Consider the following 6,355-nt stretch of genomic DNA (forward strand, 5'->3'; position numbering starts at 1 on the left):
GTGACCAAGTCATGCATGAAAATGATTCCTCATGCCCCCTGAACCACTCTTTGACAATTTGAACCCATTGAATCTTGGCATTCTTGTCCTGGAATATGCCCATGCCAACAGGGAAGAAAAAAAATCCATTTATGATGGATGGAGGTGTAACTTGGCCATTCAGTAGATTCAGGTACTCAACTGACTTTACTTTATTGCTGCATAATGTTGCTGAGCTGTATTAATGATGTAGTCATTGGTTCTTAAGTATTTGCTGATATAAATTCAAACGGTGACTTTTTTTTTTGGCCGGGCAGTGTATATGCTCAATTTGAATTTGAAAGTTGGGACAGGGGCATGTTTACCACTGTGTTGCATCAACCCTTCTTTTATCAACACCTTATCAATGATTGGGAACTGAGGAGACCAGTTGCTGAAGTTTTGAAAGTGAAATGTTGTCCCATTCTTGCCTGATATACACTAGTGGCCAAAATTGTGGAAACACCTAACATTTTTGGCATAGTGCTTTGAAAATTGCTACACAAATATTGGTGGTAAAGTTTATGAACAATCATAGAATTTTTACAAATATCATACTCTGGATGATTGAATAAGTAACTGGAGTAACATTAATAAAGTTCTGCAATCACTAAAAATTGGAAGTGTTTCCAAAATTTTGACCTCTAGTGTAGAATTTCTACTGCTCAACAGTCTTGGGGTCTCCTTTGTCATATTTTTTGATTCATGATGTGCCAAATGTTTTCAGTGGGTGACAGGTCTGGACTGTAGGCAGGCCAGTCTAGTATCTGGACTATTTTATTACGGAGCCATGCTGTTGTAACACAGAATGCGGTTTGACATTGTCTTGCTGAAATATACAAGGCCTACAAAATAAATTAATATAGGTACTCCAGTGAACTGGGCCCATATTCACAAAATATTTTATCTTACCACTAAGAACACTCCTAAGTCACACTAAAAGTTCCTAACTAAATCCTATTCACAAGGCTGCTAAGACCAACTTTTACTATGGAAAAGCTAAGCGAAAGGCTCCGTCACTATGGCTCATGTCAGTTCTCATGCACGAGCTTACCTGCAATAACCACGGGGATTGGTTGATGAGGGGCCAGTATGTGCTGGTGTAATTGTATGCGCAACATCCCACAAACACAAATAAATGAATAAATATAGGATGGAATATGACATGCAAATGAAATAACAGATTAGGTGCTATTTTCAAAAGAAGTGCAGTTTGAATGATTATGTTTTATGTTACAATAAAAACATACATCCAGTTCATTCGATGAAAAAAAAACGCTAATTTGTCATATGCTACCCCCTCCTCCCCTCCTCTCCCAATCCTCCCAATAATTGAAATGGTTCCCAATAATTCCATTACAGTCTCAATGCCATATGCCCTTTACCTATAACACTCAACAAAGGCTGCTAAAATTTCCTTTTGTGCAATAATTTAAATCCAACATGCTGTTCATTATGCTTGTTTTATTTAAAATATGTGTACAGAAAGCCCTATATCATTGCACTGTTTAGTGCTGTTTTAGTTCTTGTGCACATTGTGTTATATCTTGTTATATGTTGTATATTGCATCGTGTTCCATGGAGAAACATTGTCTCATCTCACTATGTACATACAGTATACACAGCTGTGAATGATAATAAAGTACCTTGAACCTTGAACTGAACCTAACTGACAGGCTATTAGACAACATGCCTGTTATAGAATAATAAACAAAATGGCATTACATGGATGTCTAGCAATGAAGATGGATCCATGATGGACACCAGCCCCAAATGCTAAAGAAAACCTAACTGAGCACAAGACCAGCTGCTCCTCCTTGCCCAGTTGGTGTTGGAAGGGAAGTACATAATCAAAGGCAAATTCGGACCTGTCATAACCTCCAAAGCAAAGCTTGGGAAGAAATGAGCTTTCATATAAATGCAGCAGACCCACTCATGCACAGGACAGCTGATGACTGCAAGAAGCACTGGTACGCACTACAGTCGCAGTCGCGAGCAAAAATCGCAGCCTTCAAATGAGCAAGTTCTGCTACAGGTACATCTATTACATGGCTTGATGGATTTCAAAGGCAATTGTCAAACCTGTCTTCGTTGTTGTCATGTACATAGTTTCATATATAAACAAAATGGATAAACATACATACATACATATAAGTTTTATTAGAAATATTATGCTCTATTGGCAGTGATCAGTGATTGCTGAAAATGTTCATGCTTTTGTTAAGGGGGAAGATCAGCACCAAAGGCACTATCACCTACAGCCCCTGTGGTGCACAGCTTGCTTGGTCACGTAGACACTAACATAACTAGCCTGGAGGGGTGCATTGATCTTCCAGTGCAATTAGAAATGGAGAGGCAAGGGGATGTGGATGTAATGATTGCAATTGTGACAAAAGTATTTTTGTTGTGGTATTTAATGAAAGCCAACAAATAGAAGAATTTCAAAACAAGCCCTCCCCCACAAAATGAAATTGCTGACTAATTAATGCATGTTCTACTGATCTCCAAATCTGCTAAAATATAAGCAACAACACACAACAACAACATGTTTGTGGAGGCAGCCATGTTTGTTCCAAGATGTGGAACTCAAATGGAAGATTGGTGAGACGTGACATCATGCACCTCAGAATTTACGACTTCGGAGAGATAATCAAACGCACCATATGTGCCTGCCTTGCTTTCTTCTCGAGTGAGTTGAGAGAAACTGGGGAACAGAATCTAACACTGGGAAAACAAGAAGGACAGGTAAAACACAACCAAGGACACAAAGCAAACACCAAAAACTGAATGCAACCATAAACTCAGGAACTAGGATACAAAGGAAATGCTAGGGAACAAAATCTACTAAACACAAAAACAGAGGTGACTGGGCTTGAACACACAACTAACAGCCGCACGCTCAGCCCATAAGACCACACAGCAATCTGTGGAGCAGCAGTAACACACTAAGGACTTGAAAGACACAGGGAGGACAGGGTGGCCAGCAACACAGACACAAAAGGTTGGGGCAGACGGGTGCTGACCCTGACAGTCAAAGACTGAAGTAATCTCAAAAAATGGATTCTAAAAGGAATCCAAACTAGGCAAAGAATGAAACGGTCCTCTTGGGACAGTTGGTGCTTAAATAGAAGAAGGTAGTGCGAGGAAAATTTGGCCCAACTGTTACAAGCAAATACAAAAAAAATGCTTGCCAAGCCATTGCAAGCTCCATAAATGCTGGGTTTCCTCATACTAGGCGTTCGGCTGAGGTAGGTGGCATGTTTTATCTACCTCGCCTAAGGAAAGAGCAGCTTACAAAGAAAGCACGCAAGCCAGAGGTTTCTTTCATTATTTATATACCTCACATCACCTTTGTTATAATGATTGTTAGTTTAATGTTTCCCTAATGTTTCTCTTGTTAACACACAGGCGGGGGGTCCTCCATGTAAACCTCTCTGAAATGGCAGAAATAGTAGAGATCTTGGGCTCAACAAATGAATTCATTTGTTGCATTGCAGGTGCCCAAGATCCTGCACTGCTGAAACTGTAGGAGTTTCAAAAATGGTATGTAATAAACACAATGGGATGACTCATGTTATAAAAGAACAGTAGCAACTTTTAATCAACATGTGTATTAAATGGACTTGACACTTTTATTCCATTTGTAAGGTTTATTTATTCCTCATATCAGTGTAGTGCAGGTGATGTTGATGCCGGTTCATTCGATGTGTCATCTCCTCAAATGTGCCAAGACGCCTTCTCCTGCCCTCCAGTCGAACCTTCTCCCTCACATGACAGAGGGTTAGTGCAGAGCACAGGAAGTGACCCTGAGGATGACATTGAGTTCCTACAAAGAAAAAAACTTAAATTAGAAAAAAGCTTGTTAGAAAAACTCACAATATTAAAGAACACAGTCTAAATACATGTGCTGTGTTGCTCTAAATAACAGAATGTGTAAATGATTTGCATGGTGCATCATTTACAGCCAGCTTTACATAACCAAAATGAATGTTGGCAAAGCAGTCTCTTATTGATGCTCTGTCTGAAACAATCTGCATGTCATTGGTGGTATCATTAATCTCATCAGAATCATTGTCGCTGTCATCATCACTGTCATCATCACCCAGCAGTGGAAGATTGCAAAATTTGCAAATGTTCTACAATATACTACAAGCTGTAGTGATGCGACCTGCACAAAGAGGGGAATGTCTAATTTTTCTGTGAAGAACAGGAATTGCCACAGGTTTTGCAGCCTTGTGTGAACTACATTTGCAATAGTGATTAAATAGACATTTATTGCATGTATTTCTATACTTACCAGTTATAATTTTGTTGTTCCCCCTGTGCTCTTCTAAGGAGTGAGAAACCAGCACTTTAATGGGTATCCTGAGTCACCCAGGAGATAACACCCAGGAAGTACAATATTTTGATCAAATAAGGCAGTGAGGCCACTTTCAGAAAGAATGTGGGCATCATGCATGGTCCCTGGCCATTTTGGCACAAGGTCCAAAATTGTATAATTAGTAATAAACACAACTTGAACATTGATACTGTGGTATCTTTTTCTGTTTCCGTATTTGTCTTCATGTACAGATGGAGCTATTATGCACACGCGTGCTATCGATGACTCCAACCACACCCACCAGGGAAGCCTGCAATTCTCATAACAGCAGCATGCTACTGCTGTAGGGTTTAGATGTCCATTGGAAAATCGATGAACTGCCTCACTATATTCGGTGCCATCAGGGCCACCAGAGTAGTATTTATTTACTCACTGTGGACTGTGATGGACCACAGTCATCAGTGAAGCACTGCTGCATTTTCCTGGTTGCCAAAAAATGAAGGGTCATTATCACCTTCATTTCTGCAGTTAGTGCATTGTTACGTGAAGTAGGTTGTATTGCACCTCTTATTAGGTCAAGAGACTGACAAAAATAATGCCTATATCTTTTCAACAATTCATTATCATCATATAATTGCAGGACATCCTTTCTTTGCTGGAAAGTGTGTGGTTTCTGTCACGGTGTGTGTAATGCTGCCATCTTCCAACTCCTAACTGGTTTAGGATACTTATCCAACTTTCTTAAATTATTAGACCTAGTCTTAACACTTAAAAACCTTTATGTATGCCATTTATTCTTAATTCTGACAGTAAGAGCAAAATCACATCAATCTTACAATTTTGATACACTTAAGAGTGAAACATTACTCTGAGAGGTTTTCTCCATACTGCCCCTGGTTTTTCTAAACTGCAAATGTCCAAATTGTGGTAAGATGCAAGCCAAGAAGCAATTTCTTCAAACCCTTTATTACTCTCAAAAGAAGGAAAAACAATATCCGGTTACCACCAAGACACATGTAGCCTAGCTAAAACTCTGGCAGGAAGAAAAACAATCCTTCAGAATAAAAGCAGATTTGCTCTGAGAAATCTGACTGGCTAAGAACCTGCTACAAAATCAGTCATACTGGACAGTAAACGGACTTTACCTTGCTAGCTCTCCAGGTAATTGCTGATTGACCCCTTTGTGCGAATGGAGCAGGAAACTGGCCAGAGAATTCACTGCAAGTGAGTGGGTATATTGGTGCCCATATGATTCCATCATGTTACTGGCATGAAAATGGAACAATACAATCAGCCAAGGTTGAACAAGGGAAGAAAAAGACAGTGAAGAAGAAACAAAGAAGACTCCAATGGACATCAATAACTGGAGAGATGACAGGAAGTTCTGTCAGCAGTGCTGTAAACAAAACAATGTGATTTCTGAAGTGTACTTTTGGCATTATGCCCTACCTCCTGTATGCTCTACCCAAGCGCCACTCGTCAAACCAAATGGGAGTATTTTTAGTTGGTATGAATGTATCGGATACAGAAAATCTCTAGTTGCATGCCACGTGTGTGAAAGGGCAACTCCGGAAAAGGTCCAGACCTGATTCTCTAGACAATGTTTGGAGTTCATGTGTGAAAACGGCTTAATGTCAAATTGCCTGACTTTTCTGTGACTTTCAATAGACTAAAAAGTCTTTTCCTGACTAAATAGCTGAATTTCCATGACCTATAATGAAACAGGCTACCTTTGTGCTGAGCAGACCTATCAATTACTGTTTGTACTCTCATATTTAATAGATCAACAGTAGTTTTATGAACTTTACATTTAGCCTATCTGTCATATTCTCAACACTTTGTAGCCAAAGCTCTTGAAATGTACATTTTCTGGGAATGTTTGCTATTGTTAGCAGATACAGGACACTGCATATCTTGACTGAAGTAACTGCCAATTGTTAATGGGTGGGGAGGGAATAAATGGGCATCAAAAAATCAAGTAACCAATAACAGCCACTTATGCAATATTGGAAACGT

Source organism: Paramormyrops kingsleyae, chromosome 17 (genome assembly GCF_048594095.1).
Source record: "Paramormyrops kingsleyae isolate MSU_618 chromosome 17, PKINGS_0.4, whole genome shotgun sequence".
Taxonomy (NCBI): domain Eukaryota; kingdom Metazoa; phylum Chordata; class Actinopteri; order Osteoglossiformes; family Mormyridae; genus Paramormyrops; species Paramormyrops kingsleyae.